This window comes from Apostichopus japonicus, chromosome 2, assembly GCF_037975245.1.
Source record: "Apostichopus japonicus isolate 1M-3 chromosome 2, ASM3797524v1, whole genome shotgun sequence".
Lineage (NCBI taxonomy): Eukaryota > Metazoa > Echinodermata > Holothuroidea > Aspidochirotida > Stichopodidae > Apostichopus > Apostichopus japonicus.
Genome location: NC_092562.1, coordinates 18170557 through 18184100, shown reverse-complemented (window position 1 = coordinate 18184100; position 13544 = coordinate 18170557). Strand labels below are relative to the sequence as shown.

The 13544-nt window shown below is 38.2% G+C and overlaps 1 protein-coding gene across 18 annotated transcripts in view; it reads left to right on the top strand.

The window, feature by feature from the left end:
• Positions 1-1270: 1270 nt before the first annotated feature.
• Positions 1271-13544, top strand: part of LOC139980716 (signal recognition particle subunit SRP68-like) — a 53211-nt gene continuing 40937 nt past the window's right edge. For 2 of the 18 annotated variants that reach the window (XR_011797679.1, XR_011797668.1), the window contains exons 1-6: positions 4081-4494; positions 5802-6052; positions 6596-6793; positions 6908-7113; positions 9166-9207; positions 12203-13013. The gene's annotated coding sequence lies outside the window, so the exon portion shown is untranslated. Of the gene's footprint in view, positions 1666-4071; positions 4495-5801; positions 6053-6595; positions 6794-6907; positions 7114-9165; positions 9267-12202; positions 13014-13544 lie in introns of those variants that run through there. The other 16 variants (XR_011797659.1, XR_011797658.1, XR_011797702.1 and 13 more) reach the window with 16 other exon arrangements.

Here is a 13544-nt window from a genome sequence, read left to right as displayed (position 1 = left end):
ACAATTGTTTAAGGCGTCCATACGCACACACGCGTTATGATAGACCATATATATATATATATATATATATATATATATATATATATATATATATATATATATATATATATGTATATATATATATATATATATATATATATTTACATATACACTAGTGAGAGAGGGAAAATGGAAACGTCAAAAATTGAGTTGTCGGTGTAAGGGGTAGGGTGAGACGCACGCCCCTTCCGATATCCTCGATCCGTCACTGGCTACCCTGTGTATATTATAGGGATCAGCGCTGTAATTATGTCACTGTTCCTCTTTCTCTTCCCGGTGTCTTGGCGTTTTTCAAGTCTTGTACTCCCTCCTTTTCTCCTTTTTCTCTCTTTCCTCTTTTTTTTTTCCCTTCCTTCCTCTCCTTCCTCCTCTTCCCCCCTCTTTTTCCCTTTTTCCATTTTTTCTTCTTTCTAAATTTCTCTCATCTATTTCCTCCGAGGGTAGCGAGCGCCCCAACGCCCCCTGGATACGCGCCTGTGTAAGTCGGATTGTCTAGATACCACTCTGTCGGATGAATAGATCTCTGTCAACCAGTTCTCGGGTAATACATTCATTACCATAGAAATAATCGTCTGTACTTCATTCAAGGAAATGGGATTTTCGGGAATAGTAAGTGTTATACATTCATGAACGGTTTCTGATGGCATTTGTGTTGGGATGACCTCATACATAAGGTCGCCAACCATAATAATGTCCTCATCAATAAAAATACTGTTAAAAACAGTTTCACCGTTCTCTTCGCGAAAGAGAGGGTTATGTAAAATTGGTTGGATAAGCATCTCCTCTCGTGGCCTAAAGGGGGCTTAAAGGGTGTGAAGACTCGCGCAAAAAGAAACGTATAATGCCGGTAACATGACCTAGTTTCAATTGAGATGTAACAAAAGTGTTAGACACCACCATCGATCCCAGGAAATACACACAGCTTGCTACCGTCGGTAATTAGACACTAGTTTACAGTCAGTACATACAGCTGCGGTCAATACCTACAGCACAGTGTACAGACAATACAGCGATGGACATCTTAGGTCCAGGTAAAATATAACACGGTAACACGTGTCATTACTGTACTGTCTGCATTTTGTAGCGACACGAACAAATCGTCACTTGCAAGCCACGGAAAGTTAACTGTTTCAGATGGCCGCACGCGGTTTGGGCGACTCTTCAGTGCCTTTAAATTGACCCAATTTTTGCTCAATATGTATGTTCATTTATGCTCTTCAACATGCAAGCCACAGAAAAACCCAGATCATGATTGATGACGGGTCAAAAAAAGATGTTCTCCTGCTACTTTTTGGAACTTTTCCTGAGATTTAATAACAATCGGGCGGATGGATATTGATTCTGATAGGAGTATGCCACCCTAAATCAAAAACTTTTTGCAATTTGCAGACGACACTGGCATACAAACACATATTTTGTATAAAACGTGTGTAGGCTAGGCTAAAAATGGTTTTGTAGTGTTTTAAAGAAAATATCTTGCCTTGCTGTGCGGCCTGATGTAGCCAGCATAATGGAGATAGAGTTCGTCTTTTTGGTTTGCCTACCAAAGTACAAGGACGAAAGATTTGGGAGACCAAATTTCAATTGCATGACGGTCTAGCCTAGAGGCCTACCAAGCTGTGTGAGGTGGGTATAGGCTATGCCATATGGGTGGGTATGGCATAGGGCCATAGGCACTACTACTACTCGGTACTAGGCTAGGCTTTAACAACTAGTATTACGACAGTAAGAGTAGATCGGCATGTTTTGGTCATAAAGTCCAGGATTTCCTGTTCAGTTCCATTTTAGGCTTGGCTTACTACTTATTTGAGATCAAAGCAAACAAGCATAGGCCTATGCCTTGCTTAGTCTAGGCCTACGACTGAGTTATAACAAGCCTAGCCTAGACCTAGTTATGCCAGTGCAACCCTGACTGTAGCTGGACTGAGTTAGGCCTAATGGACCTATATGCTGTGTAGTAGGAATTGAAGTTGAATATGGCCATAAGAAGTAGCCTACTACTACTATGGGCATAGCAATACATACTAGGTCTAATGCTATGCATGAAGGCCAAGACTGTCTATAGATAAACAGTCCTCCTCAAATTCACTCGAGCATTAAGAATTTGTTACTTGATAGCATAAACTACCCCCAATACTGCCACTAGGATTCATCCTTGAGCTCACCTAATTAATTCACCAGTCAACATATATGGTTGTAAACATAAGTGCTCTAAATCTAATGGCCAGCACTACTTTCCTGTGCGTGAAGACATGTTTGGCTTGACCTATGAAATAATACTCTGTGTGCTTAATTAATCATGAATTTGTGCAGAGGAGCATTAAGTATGCCTAGCATTACCAAATGGGGTAGATATTCAATATCCCCTTTTTTGGCCAACGACAGGGGAGTCAGGTGGTATTGCAATAAGTATATGGAAGATGGTAATGGCTTAGCCTAAGATACTCCTAGGGTAAGCACCTAGCATGCTATGCAACAACGCTTTGATTGAAGATTTGATAACAGACTTATCAGCCATACGGCTAGTTCTAAATTAGCTAGGCCTTACACAGTTACAGTTCCAGCCAAAAATTCCATTAGGCCAATACAATTTGGCCTACTGCCACTGGCTAAAGTTTAAAACAATAGGGTTAAGACTAAGACTAGGCTCATGCAGTACATCAGCAAAAATCGTTTTCAACAAAAGTCGATGACTATTGCTAGGGTTTTGCAGGCCTGCCAACTCTCGCCGTTTACTGCACAACTCTCACTGCAAGTCTTCAAAATTTTACAAAAGTTTGTTATACCTTTGAGTTTGACATCAGCGTCTTGGAAATTAGGTCTGTATATACACGTTTCACGGTTGCCAAGGGTAGCAAATTTTCAAATTACAGTACAGAACTTCTATTCTAAATAAAAAAAACATAATTAATATCTGCAATTTATGAATTAGAATTGACCAGACCTTAAACTATTCCAGAAATTATATTCAAGATGGTAGAAAAGTGTGACAATCTATAAATTTTCCAAAAGTGGTTCTTTTCTTAATGGTGGTGCCACTCCATTGCTGCTACATTTTGGGAATTCTGTCGTTATTTTCTTTATTAACATAAAATTTACTATAATCAGACAAGTTTTCAATGATATTGATGATGTTATAAAAGAAAAATTAGAGTATCGTGAGAAAAATCACAATTTTTCCTGAATTACAGTTTTCTCTTTAAAGTGCAAAAAAGTGAGAAAAATCACAATTTTTCCTGAATTACAGTTTTCTCTTTAAAGAGCAAAATTGAAAGTAATTGAAACAAAATACCATAAAATCAAACCACAACATAAGCATATAAATATTAACCAAAAGCTGACAGTTTTGGGTAATGTCCTCTCAGATTTTTTTGTCATGACTCTTGTTCCGAACATCACCTATCCAAATAGATCTTGTTTCAGACATCACTTCCAATGCTTTACCTAATATAACCTAATACTTAGTAATAAAACATACATTGTTCATTTAAAGGCAATAATAATGAGTAAACAAACATGTTATTAATTGATAACCTTACTAAAAAAGATATATAAACTCTTAATAGGTTCCAAGTTCGAAACAAAGAAAAGTGATCAACAAGACATAAATTTATTAAACACAGGCCATGCTTGTTAATATTAAGCAATACATTTCAATGTGTAACGCGCAGGCACACAAAATTCTTAGTAGTTGCATATTTGCACGCACTGTTCTGGCCTTCGGTTAAGCATTAGGAGTTAACTTACTTAGCCCGATCTGATATTACAAGATGACTTCTCCTGAGCTGGATACCGATGAAGAGTACAGTATCATTGGAAAATATCGTTTGTCAGGACTGTGCCCTGAAAATTCAACATTAAATGTAAAAAGATCGATAGGGAAAAGATCAAAGAGTTTAGACTAACGGGAGCAATAAACAGCCACCGAGCTTTGTGCTGAAAAGTGTGAGCAGTAATAGTTTTAAATCAAGAAAAGCCAAAATCATGCAATTTAAATCCTTGAAATTAAAAAAGCTTCACTGTCCAGTATCAAAAGTATTTACAAAATTTGATACAGCATTCTGTTCTGTACAAGAATTGTTGATTGTATGCTTCTTATTAGCAGTGTAAGAATACCTGCTTTTAGCACATTGAGTCATCGAGGAATCTTTTGTTAACTTTTTTTCAATGAGTATATATCAGCATGATTGGATATCCTTAATAGCAGTAAATTGTCTACAAAGCTCACACATAAATCACTTGAACATCAGTTGGTATGATTGTGTATGGTTCTGAATGCTATTTTCCTTTTTTTTACGTGGGTGTGGATATGATTGGACCCCTTGCAGAGACCGTCAATGGAAATAAGTACATCATAACCCTATGTGACTATTTTTCAAAATGGCCAAAGGCTGTTGCTGTAAGAGACAAAACAGCATAAACCGTTGCAAACTTTCTGTTTGAAACCATGGCCAGGTATATATCCATCGGAAGCAGGACACTTCGCCCAACAACCATTTCGCCCAACTGCCATTTCGCCCAACCTTACCATTTCGCCCAACCAGCCTGGTCATTTCGCCCAACCAGCCTGGTCATTTCGCCCAACCAGCCTGGTCATTTCGCCCAACCAGCCTGGTCATTTCGCCCAACCAGCCTGGTCATTTCGCCCAACCAGCCTGGTCATTTCGCCCAACCTTGATTAAATATGATACTTCAAAAGGAAACGTTCAGGAATTGTTAACGTTACAGGATACAAACCGAATATTAAGGAAACTTGAGGATCGATCAGTGTGTTAGGTGTTAAGGAAACTTGATGTCGTGGTTAAATTGATTAGGCCTACTTATGTGATTACATTTGTGGTTACATTGATAAAGTGGTTACATTGATTAAATATAGTACTTCAATATTACGGACGGGTTTTATATATATATATTTTTTTCAATTTAATAAGGAAACGTTCGGGAATTGTTAGTCAGTAGGATGGATCAATGTTTTAGGGGTTAGGTTTGATAGGTTTTTATGAAGACCGATTCCCCTGTGTTTGTATAATAATATAACTTCCATTGTATGCGTAAACGCCTAAAGTAGTGTAATCCTCCCATTATACCCGAAATAACTGCTCAGACTCCGATCGATATCGAGCGGACCTCACTTTTTTATTTACCTATTACGAAGTAACCTAACCCAAAATAAATCAAATTGAACTAGTGGAAAAGAAAAAGTAATATTATTCTGACTGAATATTAGTAAAAATAAGGTTGGGCGAAATGACCAACACGGTTGGGCGAAATGACCATGCTGGTTGGGCGAAATGACCATGATGGTTGGGCGAAATGACCATGCTGGTTGGGCGAAATGACCAGGCTGGTTGGGCGAAATGACCAGGCTGGTTGGGCGAAATGGCAGTTGGGCGAAATGGTTGTTGGGCGAAGTGACTAGAAAGCTATCCATCTACTCTGTTTTACTTTACATAACATATTTTTGAAGTTAGTTATGCAGACCTGCATTTGTTCTCAGTTTTACCTGTGACCCAGAAAGCGGCCAAATGGTTACAGGAATTACTTGAAGTTGTTTTATAAGTTAATGTTAATAAAATGTTAGTGGGATAACGGTCAGTGCATCCAAGACCATGTGTTATGTCAGTGCTTAACTTACTTGTTTTGAAAGAAGTGCTAAAAGAATCTCCTGATTAAACCACACCGCCACTCTGAAGATGCCAATAGTTTAATGCATTACTTGTAACCAGTACTTTAACAACTTGTTTAATTTTTCATTTATTTAGAGAATTTGTTAATGCTCTGAACAAGTCCCTATTTGACATGACAGGGGTGAGCCACAGAGTATCCTTCAGCTACCACCCACAGACCAATGGGCTGGATGAAAGATTCAACCAAACTCTGCAAATGTCACTCATCAAAGTTGTCAATCAAAACCAAGATGACTGGATGAAACACTGTCTTCCATTCTCATGGGGTACGGTACAGCAAAACATGGTTCTACAGGTCTTTCTCCTTTCGTTGTGATGTTTGGAAGGTTTGTAATAATTCAAACCTACCATTGCTGAATAGAGGTTTACATTTGTAAAGGTCATATATGGAGAAAAGCAATCAGGGAAAAGAGAGTTTGGAAAAATCCTGCATAGCTACAGTGCACTGATCCTCTATAGGATAAAATCTCATTTGACACATCCCCGGTCCTGGGAAAAACTGCTAAATAGAGGACCACCAATAACCCTATTTAAGTTACAAAACCTAAGTAAGTACAGCAAGTACAAATGATGAACATTCATTAAACTATAAAAGCATGCCAATTAATTTAGAAACATGCAATTAATGCCACTGATATTGGTTTTGTTTTTCAGTTATATATCATATTTTGGGCTGGTATGCAATTTGGACCTATAACAGCACAGAATATACTTTTGTTTTATATTTCTGCTGGTTTGAGTATGTGATGTGACTCAGATTTATGGTTCCAGGGTCTTAATAGTGAAAATAAAATATATAAAAATTTATTTATTCTTCAGTCAACAAAGTGTTGTGAATAATTGATTATTAATTATCTTCATATATCCAGAGAGCCATTGTTACCAGTCGACATTGAAGACTCCATTGTCCAACCAGAAGCTCCTGCTGCAGCGATGCACAGCGGGAGAGGGTTTTTCAACTCATGTCACAGTCGCAGGACATAATCAAAGGTTTTGTAAAAGAAAATATTGGCAAAGCCCAAGAACGGCAAAAAAAGAATTTTGATTAAAGGCAGCAATCAAAACAGGTAATTACATAATGCTATGTTGTGCATTGAAAACTGCACTGTAGTGAAATGAATGGCAACATATACATTGTATTATGATGTTTACGTATATATGCTGGATTTTGTTTTATTCAGAGCTTCAAAGTTGGTTCTATAAGTGTTCTCATCCGGAATGCTAGAAAGGATGCCCGAAGAGTAGGGACGCTCAAAAACTCTTGGCTTGGGCCGAATGGAGTCAAGGCTGTGAATGAGAAAGGGCTGTACACACATATATTAACAGTTCCACAGGCCTTCCTTTGAAGAAGAAATTCAATCCATTTTACTTAAAGAATTTCGCACAAGTAAGATTCCTTTACAGTCTTTTTATTTGGGAGGGGGGGGGGGTCGGGAGAGGGGTTGATTGGCATGATTCCTCCATAATTTTCTTAACAATAATCAGTAACTTGATGAGTTTTGTGCTGGCTTATGCGAGGGTAAGGGCTGTAGCTGTCTTCACACAATAAATCAATTTTGACTCAATGGCTTTAAAAAATGAAACATAATTGCCAACAATAAAAGAGAGAAGAATAAGTTAATTAGAAAACTCCAGTTTCCAGACAAATTTTTTCAAATATTTGATTTTATTTGCTTAGTTTCGAGAGGAGAATTTTATGTGATGTCAGTTTGAAACTCAGCAATTAAATGTTCAACTTCTAATTAGCTTCTTGCCAGATCAACTTGGTAAAACTACATATAGTAACTATTTTCTTTGGTGTAGATATCATGCATGGTAATGAGTGGGCGGAGTTAACATGAAACTAGTATCAACATGTTGCTTGACCATTACAACATTTTTAATTTCTGGTTTATTCTGCTGATTGAATGTTTGTAACGGGCGGGACCAAAATAGATTTTAGCTGACGTTCTCTTGTTAGCTCCAATCTGAAGAATGGTAGGTTGGTTTGAGGTGATCCTTGCAGGAATGATGAGCTAAGGAGGGTCGTTATTGCTTTTGGTGCAGATATTGTGCAACAAAATGAGTGGGCAGGGCTTAACATTAATAACTGTTAGCTCCAATCTGAAGAATGGTAGGTTGGTTTGAGGTGATCCTTGCAGCAATGAAGAGCTAAGGAGGGTCGTTATTGCTTTTGGTGCAGATATCGTGCAACGAAATGAGTGGGCAGGGCTTAACATTAAAACCTGATCTGCAATTGCTCACCAACCATATGTGGTATGACTAAATTTTATTGTGCTGAGCAGGTTAGTTACACAATGCAATGTTTTCAGTGTTATTATTTTGCTGCATATTGATGAGATGTGTGACAAAATAAGGTTCAGCTGAAATTTCCTTATAAACACAGAATCGGAAGAATTTTATTCCATTTGAGTTGATACTTAACATAATGATACCTCATAGCCTGCAGGAATGGTCCGTCTCGTTTTCTTGGCAGATATTTTCCACTTTCGCCCATGTTTGTTGCATCTCAATCATCATTTCCAGCTTTTTCTAATATTTGTAGAGCCTTAATTACTATTAAGTGTGTGCAAACCCCCTTCCCTCCCCCCACACACAAACAAACGCATACACAAATTACTCATGTTACATCATGGAAACCATAATGCATTTTACCTTGGTTGATTTTTCATATATTGAACAAACTAAATATTAAGAAAATGTCCCTTAACATATTACTTAATTCTAAAGGGAATTGCGATATAGCATCATTACGTTAATGTTGCTTTACCCTTCCAATGTTGTTGTTATAGGAGAAATGATATACTGCTTAAATCTTCATGGTGGTGGCAGCTACCCAATGAGATTCCTAGCTTGCAGCCGACAATATCAGGAACTTGGCCAAAGTTGGTTGAGTTGATAATCTAACACACTGTCTAGACTGAGTTTGCAGCAAGAACAGCCATCAAATTACCATTTCCCCAAAGAGTGGTGTAGCTGGGAACCACATTGCACTTTGCATGTGTGGTTGGAGTATTAATTTTATACAGGTTGTAAAACACTGCATGAAGTCACATTTATTCTTTCATCAACATTGATTCTATCATCAACATTGATTCTATCATCACAGAAATCCTCATAGAGGCATAAATTTCCAGAATAGGGAATGATATTGACCGACTTAAATTTCATCTGATCTTGAATTTGGTATGACCTCTATGTATTAACATATTCCTTAATTAACAAAGAAAAAAATGCAAATTTGTATTCAATATCCAATAAATGTCTCGGAGCGTTTAAATTTTTTATTGCAAGAAAGAATTTTTTAACAAAAGGAATCGATATACATATGAACATATCCACAGTGTACTAACACAAATAATTGCTGACCTGTGCTGTGATAGGTTGTTGAATATAGCTGTTGCATGTAATCCATAAATTTAATTATTCTATATTTCAGGAACGTGCAGCCAGTATCATCAGTACAAACACACCAGATGAGGTTAGCAGCCCAAGTTTGAATATGACTCAAATATCCAATAGAAGAAATTTGAATTAAAGGTAGTCTGTATAGGCAACAAATCATAGCATACTTTTCTGAAGATTTCAAAAATTACATTCCTTGAGATTCTTATTTCCAGAGTGGTCTCAGACATTCTAAATGAACACACAAGATGACTGAATGTCTCAGTGAGGTAAATTTCCTCCAGGGTGGTAATGACAACAGTTTAAAATGTTGACCAAATGGGACCGTATTGGAAATTTTGGCATATTTGGGGCCAAACAATAGATGGCCGTGTCCATGTGTTCGATAAAGGTAACTGTTGTGTACATATTGTTGTTGGCGTTGGTACATAATAGTATTCCATGGCATTGGGATTAGTTGGTCATATGTACACTTAGAGTTGTAATAAATAAGCTGTATTGATCAGGCGCATATCCAGGATTTTCTAACCCGGGGGGCGCGAATTACTATCTAAGCGGAGCGCCACCATCGGTTGGCGCGGAGCGTACAAGAAAATTTCTGGTTTTGATACCCCCCAGATCACCGGAAATGGCACTTGTCGGGCTTGAAAATGAGCAACCAGATGTAGACTTTTGCCTGAGAACCAAGTATTTCCCAAAAGTTTTTTCCATCCATAACCTTTTTGAATATTGTCACCAGTCACACATCATGTTGGACCTCATTGCATGTCCTATGGATCATTGCTTTTGTAGGTTATTCTACGTCACAGCCCACAATATCCGTCAGCCCCACTTTTCACGGTTTTAAGCCCATTACTTGTTGAGAATTTGAAAATTCACTTTTCTCGTGAATAAAATCACTTAAAAACATACCCATAATGTTGCAGAAAATTCAATCTATAGACAACCAATATAGAAAAACCTCCTTGAACCCCTAACAAACAGGTCAAAATTGAACGAGTAGAGGAAAGTACGATGATGAATGTTGGTGAGGAAATTGTCGAAAATTCCGACACAGTTAATTTATTGGTGTAGAAATATTGCAACCTCTTATAATGGCTTTTACAAAACTTGGTTGAAGGAACAGAAAAATAGCAGATATTTCTGATATCAGGTATATCGAAACGGAACACTTCACTCATAGGCGTAGGTCCTGTAGGAGGCGGGGGCTGGAGCCCCCCCCCCACCCCAATTGTTTTCCCATTTTTTTCGGGCACCTACTGAAAGAAAAATAAATAGCAATGAATAGCTTAAAATGATCTCGTTGGTAATTTAAATAAAGTTGTAAGCTTGGCCGACATTACTACTGTAAAAGAGAGTTTTGACATAAATGGATCTGTATGCTTTTTCTCCATCTACATAAGACATTTGGTTGTTTACATTAGCATCCGGCGGTATACTGTGCAACTTTGACGGACCATGCGGTACACGATGCCATACAATGTAATGACCGATCTTGCCTATATGATATTGGCATCGACATGTTGAATGCGCGAAAAATTTTGGCTTTTTTTTCGGGCAAGTCATTACAGCCCCCAAATCCAATCTGGCTCCTACGCCTTTGACTACACACATTGACAGTTTTTGAGGCTGTTCATCGTGGAACATGCATTTCAATGCTCATTGATATGATGTGATATCTGCTCTTTGCCTTAAAAATTCGAACAGGCGTGTAGCGAGTAATTTGCCAAGGGAGGGGCGAAGCCTGTAGGCAAACTATCTAAGCGTAGCGCCACCATTAGTTGGCGTGAAGCGTACAAGAAAAAGTTTGGCCGAAAATGCCTCCCAGATCGCTGGAAATGACACTTCCCAGGCCTTGTAAGTTGTATCTAAGCATTGTCTATTTTGAAATTACTAGCGATGTCATAAAGAAAATTTGCTCGGGGGGGGGGGGCGGTCGCCCCCTTCCCGAAATGCGTTATGTTCCCCGACGACTCGGTCGAGTTCAAGTACATTAGTGAGAGAGGAAAAACGGAAACGTCAAAAATGGAGTTGTCGGGGTAAGGGGTAGGGTGAGGGGCACACCCCCTCCGTAATCCTTGATCTGTCACTGGCTACCCTGTGTATATAATAGGGATCTTTCTCTTCCCGAGGTCTTGGCTATCTTCTACTCCCTCCTTTTCTCCTTTTTCTCCCTTTTTTCTATTTCTTTTCCCTTCCTTCCTCTCCTCCTTTTCTTTTTTCCCCTCCTTTTCCCTTTTTTCTTCTCTTTTTTTCTCTCCTCTTTTCCTTACCCGGGGGGCGCGCCCCCAACGCCCCGCCCCCTGGATACGCACCTGTTGATTCCCTTCAGCTATCATCTATTGACAAAGCAAATATTTTTTTAGATGGTTATGGATTTTGGACAAATTTAAGATTTTATATCTTATTTTTTTTTATCATATGTCGGTTATAGCCATGATTTTTAGAATAGAAGGTTAATTTTTGACATGAGATGCATTGTGGGTTGCATGGCATAAGCATTTAAAAGAGCCTTCTACTCCTTAATATTAAAGGAGCCATTCACTCTTTAATATTTTCAGAGCATTAAAGGAGTGTTCCAACATTTAAAAGCTAGTTTATGATTTTATCAAGCATTGTTTATTACACATTTGTTTTCCTATTCCTCCTATTTTTTGATGTAGAGCTTGCTAGTGGGGAACAAAATACCAGCGCTTAAAGAGAAAAACTGAGTTCTGCCTTCCCTTGCCATACTATATCTCCCCCCACCCACCCCCCCCCCCCCCTTGGATGTCGCAACCAGACTTCTCTAACCACCCAATCCTTTACATATAAACAATGTCCAATCAATTGCCAAGTAGTTTTATAGAGTTATAGAACAACAGTGTTTGTTTCAATTATCAAGGAGACTTCTCTGCGTATGCTGGTCTTCTCTACTGCTTTCAAATGCTAGCTAATGGCTAACTTGATCAATTGTCTTGCATTCTTTTCTTGATATAGTTTTGCCTTCTTTGTGTAATCTAAATAATTAAGTCACTCACTGTTTTATTTAAAGGCAACAATGAACTAAGGGATTTTTTTTGGATCAACAGATAACTTCTGGAGATGAGTGGAATAACCCCAATGTTGGATGCTTCTCGGCCAAAAGATGTTTTTCTCATCAACTTCAAAGCAGTTGCTACATATTGATAGATAGTGTTCAAAGTTAAAAGTCTGCAATGCAATAGTAATAATAATAATAAATCCAGACCAGGTACTAAATGCATTTAACATGTGCACACTTCGGCAGCCGCTGCTGTGAGTATCCACCTTTATAATTACTTTCATGATTCTTAGAGCAGGTTCCTTTTTTCTTTACTTGGATTTTGATCACTTTTTTTTAAGATCTTTAGCTTGACTTGTCACATTTCGATTTGTTTTGATTAATACCTTGATTGACTTTATAAATTTGCTGACCACATAAAAGAAAAGAAAAAGAAGAAAAAAAACTACCTTAAAAGCAATGATGTCATAGATTATGGAGGATTTTAAATGTTCTTTGAATATTCATTAGTTTGCCTAGCATTACCCTTCCTGCAAGTTGTTGACCAAAGCAAATCGTTAAAAGCAAAGATGTCATAGAATATGGAGGATTTTGAATTTTTTGCTTTGAATCTTGACAGGTCTCAACTATGAAGTGTGGCCTATTGCCAATCAGTCAAGATGCCTTGATTTGTGGTGAGATCTCTATACTATGACTACACGGAGATCGTGGTCGGGGGAACAGAAGGATCAAATCATCAGGGCCCCTGGACCCAAAAACAAGATCCTATTCTTGCGTAACCATGTATCGTCTGCTGTGGTGGGTCCATAGAGGAGGCGTACTTCCTAGCCCTCAACTGTGTAGCAGCATGTGAGATACAGGTAAAGAATTAGCTGGACTTGGTCCAACGTGGTCGGATTGCTTGTAAAACTTAGCAGTGTGAGGCCAAATGTTTTCTGTTTATGTTACAGTTTGTTCATTCTCCTCCATTTCAGAATATTTTGGAGACCTTTTCCTTTTTTAAGCTGTTTTTTAAAGAGCCGGGAATGGGGTAAGGGGGGGAGGGGGTTAGGGTTGAAAATGGACAAAATTAGTCAACTCGAAACACAAAGTAAATGGTATGGATTGAGTTAATCTTTGTTATGACCCTCTCCTCTGAGAAAAGTTATCTGAAATTTTCAAACTGTTTCCAAACAATATAATCAATTTGGAATTTTTATTGTCTTGGGAATGATTGTATCTCCTAGCCTACACGGAACTTGATTTTGCCATTAGCATAGTCTACTTCTGTATCAATATGTAGTCATTACACTCTCCTCAACTCTCTCCACCCCCGAAGATTCCGCTTCTGTACAAACTTTTGTTTGCTACTTCCTGAGTCAAACTAGGCTCTGAGTAACAGCAGAAAGCAA